This window comes from Copadichromis virginalis, linkage group LG17, assembly GCF_057382275.1.
Source record: "Copadichromis virginalis isolate Kocher_CV1m ecotype Utaka linkage group LG17, C_Virginalis_male_GT1.1, whole genome shotgun sequence".
Taxonomy (NCBI): domain Eukaryota; kingdom Metazoa; phylum Chordata; class Actinopteri; order Cichliformes; family Cichlidae; genus Copadichromis; species Copadichromis virginalis.
In genome coordinates this window covers 22,692,932-22,705,387 of record NC_140634.1, presented here as the reverse complement: position 1 = coordinate 22,705,387, position 12,456 = coordinate 22,692,932, and positions in this window count along the sequence as shown.

The following is a 12,456-nucleotide window of genomic DNA, read 5'->3' as shown; positions in this document are numbered from 1 at the left end:
TCCTACCATCAGAGACCATATAGTGTGTGTTTCTATAGTTTGCCATTTCCAAAGTTGGCGGAGTGTGAAGACATATAATTGCTTCATGAAACCTAACTAGGTGATATGAATAATCTGTCAGTGGAGGAGGCGACCGAGCCTCCATGCCAATCACTGAGGTGTCCCGGAGTAGCGGAGCGTGGCCAAAACCATACCTGTCCATCCGGAAAAAAAATATCTGTCCTTCAGCTTCCTCCTTTTCCCCCAAACCCGTTGTTATCAGACCAAAGGGCTGAGTGAGTGTGAATTCATTGGAGACCCTCTATATGCCACCATGATCAACTCCATATCAGATAGAGGACTAGCCACTGATTGGTGTGTGTTTGTGTGTGTGTTTTCATCACTCTGATACAGAATACAAAATTTTTCACATGACAGCAAAAGGAGAGACAAAACGAGAAGAGGAAGCTGAGAGGAAACAGTTTTGATAAATGCACTGATAAAACACACACTCTCTAAGTGGTGTAACTTGTGGGCAGTTGCTGGGAGAAGAGTAGTGTGGATTTCGGACCAGAAGACTGAAATAAAATGAGAAGTAAAAAGCTATATTTAAATATTATCTGCTAAATAATTAATGCAATCTATTGCAGGCTGGTGGTGGTGCTTTTCTACAATAAATACTTCACTTTGTGTGATGTTTATCTGATTAGTACAACAGTGCGTATACGTGGGAAATCTACAGCAGTCAACACACAATTGCTTTTCATGGCTGTTCAGTTCCTCTAGTAAAGTTGTGAAAAACAAATTTCAAGCTTGTAGAACCACCTCAGCAGGAATAACGTGAAGCAATCATTTCTGAATGACTTTATCACTCTTTCACACCATTGTAGATTAAGTTTTGTTTAACTCTTCTTTACAAATTAATTCATGCACACCTCTCTTAAGGTCCTGTTGTGTGACCCAGCCTCGCATCTGACTCCAGAAAGTGTGGAATACAGAGGAATTCATGGTCTACTCAGTGACTGCACAGTGCCCAGGTCCTGTGGCTGCAAAACAAGTCAAAATCATTACCCCTCCACCACCGTGCTTGACAGCTGATATGGGGCGCTTGTGCTAATAAGCTGTGCCTGGTTTTGACCAAACATGGCACTATGAGTTGCAGAGAAACACCTCCACTTTGGTCTCGTCTGTCCTAATGACATTGTTCCAGGAGTCTTGTGGTTTGTTCAGATGCTATTGTGCATTAAAGACACACTTTGCTGACCTTCAGACATATATGTAAATATAGCAATTGTGAAATTGCTCACTATTTAGCCAACCTCATTGTGAAACTGGATGCCATATTGTTTTTCAGAGGTGAACATGTCTGAAAACCAAGAACATTGTTCAGTCATATGGTAGTAAGTTATTAGTTACAAGGTAGACCTGTTGTAAAGCATAGTCTGCTGTATTGTAAGTTTTTCTTAGCAGGACTTAAAACTAGAGATTGAGAGCATAAATTCAGTAGGAATGTATTTGTAGAAGTCGCAGATCAACATAGCTGAATACAGGTTTAGACACTTGCATGCTGGCTTCAGCTTTCGTAACTGTGGAAGCTGCGTCTGTCAGTCTCTGTGTTAACCAAACTAATTAGCCAGCTCCTGTATTAGCTTAGTGCCAAACCCTAACTCCAATCTCAGGCAAACCAATTTTTTCTTTTTTTCTTTTTTTTAAAAGTTAAACCGCTCTCCCAAGTCTTTGCACTCAGGAACAAAGAAAACATTGTACCACCTATGATCCCTGTGGAGGGTTATATCAGTTTTCCCTGAGTATGCTATCTGCTAGGGGCTATCAGCTAATGTTAAAGCTAGCTAGTGGCCTAAAACCAGCCATTTTTTCTCAGTTGAACATATGAAATGGAATATCCAGCATAAAAAAGGTAATTTTTAGATGTCAGTCAAATCTGTAAGGTGTTTATGGCTTATTCCAGCATATTTGTTTATCTTGGGAGAAATTGAGATCTCTAGGGTCCAGTAATGTTGAAAACAAAGTATTTAGCTATTATTTTTCCAACTAGCTGTGTTTGTTTTACTCTGAGTTTCTTGGTATCACACTGATTATCTAAACAGCAACATGTTAAGACACCTATGTCTTGATAGGAGATGCTGATATTTTTTGTTGACTTTCAGTTGAATCTGGGCATTAAAAATTTAAATTGTGGCCATATCAAGGTGTGAAAGTTTCTTAAATATAATACTATGCAGAGGTTTTGAGACACCCTTCATTTATCACATTTTGCTTCCAAGGAGCAAAAGTTCTTGTCACTTTTTAAAGAGAGTTCTAGAGTAATTGTTCTCCAAACCTTTCCTTAGACATTGCCTGCTTTTTCACTCATTTTTCAGTCAAAGTCTTTAGACGCTTTGTCACTAGCAGACTGTCACAAAAGCATGCAGTTTGTTCTCATTTCTTTAAAGCTAGTTGTAGCTTTACCCGAAGCTACAGAGCTTCGGGTAAAGCTACAACTAGCTTTACCTGAAGCCAGTTGTAGGCTGAGGTATGCCAAATTACACAATAACTGGAGGAGGTCCGGAGAGAGGTATAATAGTGAGTGCCTACATCGCTTTAAAAACACGGTGAAGCCTTAGTCATGGTTAGGGATTACACTTCAGCTTGTGGTTTGGACGATGTTATCAAAATTTATGCAAATGCAAAAAACCCCCAATACCATCAGATGATTTTGATGCACCATGCAATACCATATGGAAAGCATCTGACTTGCAACAGCTTAATTTTTTCACCATGACAATGATCCCAAACACACTGTCAGTGCAGTAAAAGCATACCTGAATAGAAAAACACACAATGGAGCACTATCAGTCATGGATTGGTCTCCCCAGAGCCTGGACCTCAACATAATTGAAGGAATGTTGGATCATCTAAAGGCAGCCAGCATCCAAAGAAGAGCTTTGAATGTCATTCAAGAAGTCCAGAGAACTATTTCTGAACACTACTTAAAAGATTACAAGAAAGCTTGTACAAGAGAGGCCGTGTGGCTCAAGACTTTTCCACATTACTGAGTAGTTTGAACTCAAAATAACAAATATTATGCAGAAATAAATGATCAAAACACAATATTGCTCTGTGCTTTAGCAAACACAGATATTTTAATATAAGATATGTTGTATAATATGTATAATATGTTGTGCAATATTGAAGCTTTATACACCACATTTTGTGGTGGACCTTCGGCAGCAGCAAACCTCCATGTCTTTCCCCCTCCGCCCACCACATAAACCCCAGTCCATCTCCATGATATTATCAGGTCTATTTCATTTACTAGGCCGAACTGGCCACCATGTTTCATTACACACACACAGACACACACGTTTGCTCACATATTCTCACATCCACATGCAGAATTACATGCATAAAATCACAAATACAGGAGTAAATTTGCTTTTCTGTCCACAGTGAATAAGTGTGCCATTTGCTCCACAGCTTGTGCACACTTATCTGTTGAAATAAATGTATGCCTCCTGTGTGTACACATGTATTGAGATGTGTATGTGATTCTGCCCATGTGTGTGAGTGTAGATCCAGTATATAGCGTGTTTGTTTTATCAGAGATCTTTAAGCTGGGTCATGTGTTGTTGCTTCACATTTCATCATCCTGCTCTCTTATCTGCTGTTTTCATACACAACTGCTGTAATACTGTTATAACACACACGCACACAATATACCAGACTCCCACCATATAGCGGTAAGCCGGTATAGTTTGTAGGTGGGAGAATGAAGGAGTAACGAAGAAAACGAAGAAAACGGAGGCAAAGGCAAAGGGAGGGAAGCTTGGAGGGAGGGATAAGAAGGAAGAGCTTCTTCAGCTTCAGCTTCTCTCTAACGTCGTTGTTGTTGTTGTTTTCGTTGTTGTTGATGCTGGCGACTGATGTGGAGACAGACAGAGGCTGGAACCCGTCAACGATGTGAGGAATGAAGTCCTTGCGATCATTTCTGCAGATTAGTTTGTGCTCGGACACATACATATTTCATCCTGCACGCTCCACATAGTGTTGTTTTGTCTGTAGTGTCGTATAAATATGAAGGTTTAAATGGCTTTGTGTTCACTCGAAGGGTTATTGCTGGGTCACAACGGCTGATGTTTATCCGGATACATGAAGTTTGATGGTGATAGTTAGATATTTTCGAGCAATTTCTGTCTTTGAGGCTGAAATCTAGCAATTATGAGGTAATTACAAAATTATGAAATTATTCTTGAACTGCAACAATGATGGATGAACATCCACAACTGCTTTAGTGATGCTGTGTCATGTATGGCTGGATTACTAGCTGAACAAAGCAGGCAACTGCACCTAACCCCCTCAGGGGCCCCAAGATCAGTTTATTTAATTTAATCTACTGCAAATAAGTTTGTTAATAACCAGCACTACAGCGCGGGGCTTTTAGCATAGCATCAACTTACCCTTGCCTAATTTTAAGGCTCTCCTACAGGCCAACCATATATTTATATATATATTCAGCACTTTTAATATTTCAGTTGATAGCATTATAGCTTATATGTCTGCGTTTGTTTGTATTTGCTTGGATGAAAACATTATCCAGTTCTTGCACTTTGATTTGAATGATTGTAACTGCCGCCACAGTTTGATTAATCTGACTTTACAAGGAGTGACACAGGTTTACTGCTTCTTTTAATGGTAAATGTAGCTTCTTAGTTAGCTTGTCTAATTAAAAATAATTTAGCATTGATTCTGATCATTTCCATGTCCACAAACTAACAGCTATCAACACTTTCCCGTACTTTCAGTACTATTTGCAGGTGTATCTTTACAGGTGGAAAAGTATGTAGGTGTTATCCTGAGGTGAGTGTTGTTTCTGGCATAAGGAGAATTTCTGTATGGTGTCTTTTATTTTGAAAATCGATCGTGTTTTCAATGGCAACGCAATGTCTGTGGTGCTTCGTAATGCTCTGGTAAAAGTAGACCTAATGCTGGTTTTAGTAATGCGTAGCCAAGAGCCGCTGAATTTTGCAGAATTGCAAGCGTGTGCATCATCAACTGTGACATCACAGAAACCTAATAAGTATTAAGCAAATGTAATATTTCATATCTATAACATACAAAAACCACAGTGTGGGATTGGCATCAAAATGGCTTGTGATGCTCTTTAATCTGAGCTCTTGTTGTGTTAATACAGAGGAAGACAATTCTACACCTCCTTGGGATTTCTAGTGAGACTTGCCCCACAGGAAATATCCTTTTCTTAAACTTCCTGTCTGAGCATCTCAGACCCCACGAGTAGTTTCTCTGTCCGTTACTGTCCAGCTGCCCCAGCTTGACTCATGGGAGCCTTTCCCGTTTGCAACGTGCAGCTCAGAAGCTGATTGGGTGATGACCCTAATTGTCGTCGTTGGAGGGGAGGGGAAGCAGAATGTGGGGGCGCATAATGGCTTCCGATTTTGGGGAGGAAACGAGATGTAAATGAGGCAATTATGTGTCTTAACGAGGGCAAACAGCGTTGACATTCTAGCCCTGGAAACTAGCATATTTATAGCCCATAATAACCTTAAGTGGGACTGGCTGGAAGGCTGTCAAGGGAATTAGAGCCGTCTGAACAGCGCTGCTTTTGTTTTTATTAGGCTTGTGTGTTTGAAACAGCAAGGTTTGACTTGGACTCCTCCATCAAACTGGAAAGAATGATATTGACAGGCGTAGCTCTAAGTTTGATAGTTTTGATAGAGAAAGAGCAGGATGAAACTTTACCTCCCCTGTGGAGAAAGCTGGAGAGGTCTTCCATCCCAGGGGGCCTTTTATGCAAAGCATATATGATCAGGCAAAAATATTTTCCCTCCAAAATTGTAATATTTGTCTAACTAGTTAGTGCATAAAAAGTGTTTAAGAATCAGATGTGAGTCAATGAAAACAAAGAGTGTTCCATAACCAGATTGAGTTTCAGTGATTTTTGGCTCCTTTAACACATCTCCCCCCTGCCTCCTCGCTCAGATTGAACTTGGCCAGTTATGGTTCCTTTGTTTTTAAAACACGACACACAAAGGTTTCGATTTAAAAATGAATGAAGTGGAGTGGAACCTGGTTGGGAGAGGCCAGCAGGCCTGTGTGTAAATGTTTTGGCATTGGGATTGTGCCGAGCACAGCAAAATGTATTTCTGACGGAGTAAGCACAGGGGCTTTGGAGTTCACCCCATTTTCATATTCTCTCGTACATCCATTTCCCCCTTTCTGCAGATTAAAATGAGAATTTAGACAGCATTTCTGCACTGGCATTACACTGAAGGATTATCATGTGCCACTGAAGGCTTGTTCCAATGTAGAAACGTGGAGAATTTACTTCAGCGTGCTGGTTGTTTAATTGTAGATGATCAAAGATTTTTGTTTGTGTCTGAGAGCGGTATTTACAGGAAGTCTCTCTTTTGGGGGAATTTATTTGTGACTGAATAAACTTTGCCTGTGCTCAGTGACTAACAGGCATTTAACATGGCAGTCAGGCTGAGTCACACTCTTTCAAATATTTCACTGCCCTGCTGGCGAGGACAAAACAGCGTCACCCGCCTCACCTGTAAACCTGACTGCCACGGTACACACATTTAGCAACCCCCACCCTCTCCTCCCATTGGTCTCTCTTTCCAATTGCACTCAGCCGTTACGTTCTCAAGGGAAGGGCAGACTCCTGGCGCCGCACTGTTTGGGCTCTCGCTGTATCTCGATACACACATGAGAACAGACAGACACACACACACACACATCCGCAGGTACACAGGTATTCACGCAGCAAATTAAGTGGATTGTTGCGTTGCCTCCAACGTAGATGGGTTAAAAAGTCACTCTGGGCTTTTGTTCTTGCACCACATGAGGGTTCATGCCATTCAGAGTTTTCTCTTTGTACAGAGCTGGAGGTTTCGACAAGTTCACCCATGTAGTTGAACTGATGCTGGAGTTACATTGTAACTCTGTTACAGCGCTATTATATAATTATTAACTTTCTATACCTAAGTTAATGTTTGCCGACATGTAACACTAGAAATGTGAGCAACACCTTTTAGTATTTCTCAGTCTAACATTTCTTATGTTATTGTGTAATTTCTGTAAGTTCTATAATATAATCGTAACACTGCTTTTTAAATCTAAATATCTAAATGAGAGGACAGGTCTTTTTAACGATTTAATCATAAACTCTAATGGTAGAAAGGAGCTTTAAATACGTTCTTAAGAAAAGCTTTGATATTTTTGCAATTAATTTTAAATTCTTTATTTAATCGTTTTCAATTGAATTTTTCTATTTTTTTTTAATTCCTTTTTAAATTATTTTATGGTTACTTACAGTTAATTTGCATTCTTTTATTTTCTGCATTTTTACTAAGTATCTGAGACATTTTTTTTAATCCAATCACTTGAGCCTTTAAAGTTTTGCTATCAAATTAAAAATAAAATAAATGTTGCAGTGTAACAAGAGAAGAATTTTCCTAAATCAGTGTTTTCTCTATTCTGTTGCAGCAGCGACACCTTATTTTTTTCTTTTTAGATGAAAAAAACATTTTCACAGAATGCTTTAATAACCATATAAAGTCTATGTGATCAGCAATCCACACATGTATTGTCCAAAGGTCTGGTTATGTTACGGCTTAAACAAAAGTATTTTTTAATTAGTTGCTGTGCACTCACAGTGCTGTTGGCAAATAAAAAGTGAAATTAAAATGATCGGTTTGACTGAACCCCAGCACTGTTACCAATACTATGTTGCTGTTGTACGTTTGATCATCCATTACAGAAATAACTGAATTACCTGCATCACTTTTCGTTTGAACATTCAGCTAATGAGAAATTGATCAGCCGCTGACACAGGTAAATTTAATCTTACTTGTCAGTCAACAAGGCCAGTATTGACTATCAACAACACTGCTATCAATCATTTTATCATTGGCAAATACACAATACATTGTGTAATGCATCTTTAGTAATCCTTTAAGACTTTGTCTCTGCTTTTGCTTATAATCAGGTGTTTTGTGTTATTAAGTCCAAGATCTTTTGTTTTTAACTGTTCAGTGAAATGACATATAAAAACATTGTTGAAGCACCTTTCCTCACATCACATACAAAAATAGAAAAGCACTTATTTTTAACTGAGCCATAAGATGTGCTTCGGGGGCTCTGTGGGTTCATGCAGTCCAAATCATCAAACCCACATAAAAATACAAAAATAAGTTTAATATTCTGCCCAGCTAGTCTGCCCGTGAGCTTTATTTTCATTGAGAGCATAAGATCAAATCAGTGTTTATGAATTGGACACTTGTCTGCTCCTCTGTGTGTAAGTGGTTTAGCAGAGGGAACGAGAGAGAGAAAATAGAAAAGTGGTTTGAAAGGAGAAAATATTCACGACACTCGGAGTGACCTTCATGTGAATCACAGCCTTCCTGGTCCGAGAGTGTTTTTGTGGTTTGTAAAGCTTATTTGACTTTGGACAATAAGTTTAAAGTATGATGTTTGGTTGAGGTAACGCAGGATTATTTTTCCAGCCTAATTTGAAGCAGTAGGCTCTCTCTTCCTCAATTTTCTCCCTGTCTCACTTTCTCTCCTCTTCTTATGGTAATCTGCAGCCATCTTGATCAGAGGCAGACACAGAAAATTAAACAAATAAACTCTGATGCTTCGGATAACATTCCCCTCTGACTGACCTGACCCCCTGACCTCTGAGACACTCTGGCTGGGGTCGTGACCCCCATCGTGGCGTTGGCTCTCAGCATCACAAGAGCCTCAGTGTATTGGGTTGGACTCCGTGTCCTGACCTGCAGAAAAATTCAGCTATGCAGAAACGATCATCCAGTTCACGTTAGGCAACGTTACCCTGACGTGCAAAACACACGTAGAAAAAGAAAAAATAATATTTTGTAAAACAAAAAAACCCCAAAAACTGAAAACCTGAAGCTTTTGTTTTTTTGTTTTTTTACACAGATTTATTTTGTGTTAACTGTTGTTTTGTTCTTGTGCGCTGAGAAATGTTATTTACACCATGTCACCCTGAAACATTTCAAATATTTTTGTATTCAAATTAGACTTTTCTAAAAAAAATTGTTAATAATAAAAATAGTTTTATTATTATTATTGATTTTAGGTACCTTTTAAAATATTGAAAGTCACCTTACATGGGAGAGTGAAAAACAATAATAAACAATAATACAATAAACCAAAAATATATATTAATCAAATTAATAAAACTAATTTGCAGAATATGAAATGATCAAGAACAGAGGATGGGTGCGACAGATGTATGACGACCAGTTTAATGAGGTGCGTTCTGATGCGTTATGCATGTGTGGTTTGATTTGATATGTTTATCCACACAAAGTTGTGCGTATTCAGCCAGATGTCCCTTTAGCTACTAAAATTTTACCTTTAAATTAATGCAATATTAAAACACAACAGTTCTATTTTTAATAAACACAAAATGCACTGTTCTTATTACCTCTTGATGACATCGTGGATACATTTTGTGAGCATTTTAGTTAGTTTGTACATAGAAACATTTGAATAAATCTATGTATGAAGAGAACATTAACAAATCACCATGTTAGCAAAAACACAGACATAAGAAACATTTATTTATTTATTTGAAATTTACATTTATGTATTCTTTATTGATAAACTGGCTGATTGTTTCAAAGATTAATATGCTTAAAAGTCGGGAAATCCTAGGAGGAAATACGTGGTGTGAAGATATGTAGCATGCTGGCTATACTACACTATCAACTAACTGACAGTATCTGTTGGAATAAGTCCATCCAGGAAGTTTAAGTGAAATTGACTATGTCTAAAGTGCAAACGCAGGTGTTTCAGGGAACTTTGCATTGCGAGGGAAACTCCTTACACACCAAAAACCCCAGTGATTCCTCTATGAAAAAGCATTATGGGGCTTTTGTGACAGTTGGGGGGGTTCTGCTTTTACAGTAAACACCAGCAGTCTGACCAGTTGTATTTCAGGAATTAGGATGTCTCTTGTGATACCGGACAGGTACAGGTCATGACCTGGATGGAGATAAAGCACTAGATGTGAACCTCTGATAATGCTCCTATGATGCATGAAGAAAAACTGACAGGAATGAAAACGCATGCATGTTCCTGCCTTGGTGTCTGCACAGATAATGAAAACCATTATCTTGACACATCACTCCCTTTGTCTGACACACAACTGCTTATTCAGCAATTACAGAGCGTTATTTGTTGCTAAATACTTTGCTATGTGCTAATTATATGAAAGAGTTTGTTCTGGGAATGCTTCTTCATTGTAAGGTACTGATTTAGTCATTTGCAGGTGTAAGTAAGTAAGTAAGTAAAATTTTATTTATATAGCACATTTCTAGATAGAGATCACAAAGTGCTTTACAAGATATAACAGATTAAAAAGACAAAAATACAAACAAAGTTAGCAAAAGGCAGTTTTAAAAAGATGTGTTTTTAGCTGTTTTTTAAAAGTAATCAATGAATCAGCGGATCGTAAGTCCTGAGGAAGAGAATTCCACAGTCTGGCGGCCACAGTAGCAAAAGCTCTATGTGTGAGGCTGTTTCAGTATCAACATTAAAATAGGGTTAACTGTAGATTAAAAATGTAATTCATTTGCAGACATTATACACCAACAGTTTATACTGTATTTGAATCACTGGTTCCTAATGTAGGGGTTGTGGTTTCTCAATGGTGTCCTGAGAAAATCTGAGGATTTATAAAAAGACAAAAGTATTTTCATACGAAAGAGGAAATTTTACTAACAACAGAATGTAATAATAATCAAAGAAGTATCAGATTTTATTTATTTAAAAATAGTTTTGGGCAATAGAGTAGACAAGAAATTATGTAATGTTAAAAAACACCCAGTGTAAAATCTCACAGCCTCTGACGAGTTATAGTGAGCTCATAGTTGATCATTTTATGACAGTTGATGGGCTGCACCACAGACGGTGTGGAGGCAACATCAGGGTCTGAAGTTGCATCTGAGAGCACAGAAAAGACTTCTGGCTGTATAGAAAGAGCCCTGGGTTTCCTTTTTCTGTGACCTCAGTGTACACTTTACTGATGGGTTCATGGATTCAGCCGCTAATTGTAGATAACGCTGAATAGAAAACTCAATTTTTGAAAATTACAATCAGCTAACGAAACTTCACAATCCACTGGTAACATCGTAGTGGCCATATCAATTTTTACTCCTGTAGCTTCATGAAGCTCTTAAAGGCAAGCAACTTGCCACATTTACTTTGTCAGTATCTCTTTAGCTTGTTGCTGGCTAAGAAGAGATTCTACATGTTTGCCCATGTGACACAGCTGTTTGGCATGAAAATGCAGAAGTTGCAGGCTAAAACAGGAGCATCATCTTAATAGTTAGGACCTGCCTGACATTTTTCCATCTTAACAAAACTACAAACTTAAGTTTGAACCCAATAGCCAAGACAACTGTGGGTTTCTGCATTGTGTCTTTATGATTTCATTCTGAATGTGGTTACATTTAAGGCAGTATGTATAACATTCCCAGTATCAGTGATTTTACTTGGTATTTTATGCCTGCTGTCAGCTTTTGAAAACACATACAGGCTGATATATCCTGTTACTGTTGTGGTCATCTTGTTGTTTTCTGTTTCCTTGGCTGTAGACCAACACCATGCGGTGTATCCGTAACAGAGGAATCAAGGACATTAGCTGTCCAAAAAAACCTGCTTCAGAGTCACTTATCCCTCCAAGAACAAAGCGGAGGTTGGATGCGATAGGCGGCACGCATACGTGTTCTCCCGCTTATCTTGTTTATGTGATGGAGTTTTTCAAACGCAAACATTTTCTTTAGATGGCACAGTGGACCTCTGCTCTGAGATAAGTATCGAATGCAGACTTAATTGCCTGAGATAGAAGCTTATTATTCCCATTAAAACAGGCGTTCGAGGCCTCGCTCCCCGGGTCTCTCCACCGCCAGACTCCCTCTCTCTCTCCCTCCCCGTCTTTCATCCCTCCTCCTCCTTTTCTTTCAGCTTGTCTCTGTTGTCCGTTTGATGTGGAGATGAAGGGGAAAAAGGGCAAACAAGAACAGTTTGGTGCTGAAAAGTTGGAAAATCTGGTAACAATTGAAATGTAATAGAAGTGTTTGGAGGTCTTGTCTCCTGATGTGCTTAGCTAATGATTTTGCCGCCCTGAGTGCACCCCACCTCATAAAACCTTCATTTCATTTGACTTTTTTTTTCTTTAAGTTTTATTTTATATCTCAATCTTTCTCTTCATCCCTTTGGCTTCCTGGTTGTCTTAAAACTTTGTGTAGCTTCTTTTTAAACATTGTGATATGCAGGTACGAGCTGCCCAACTCTTTCTTTTTCTGTCTTTCTTGCCTTTCCTGCTTCTCCACCCTCAGGTTTCTGCAGTGCCTGCACGGCCGTTGCCTTTCTGGGATTTGTGCGTCTCTGGCGGCGCTTTCCCCCGTCGTTCGGCACTGAGCCGGC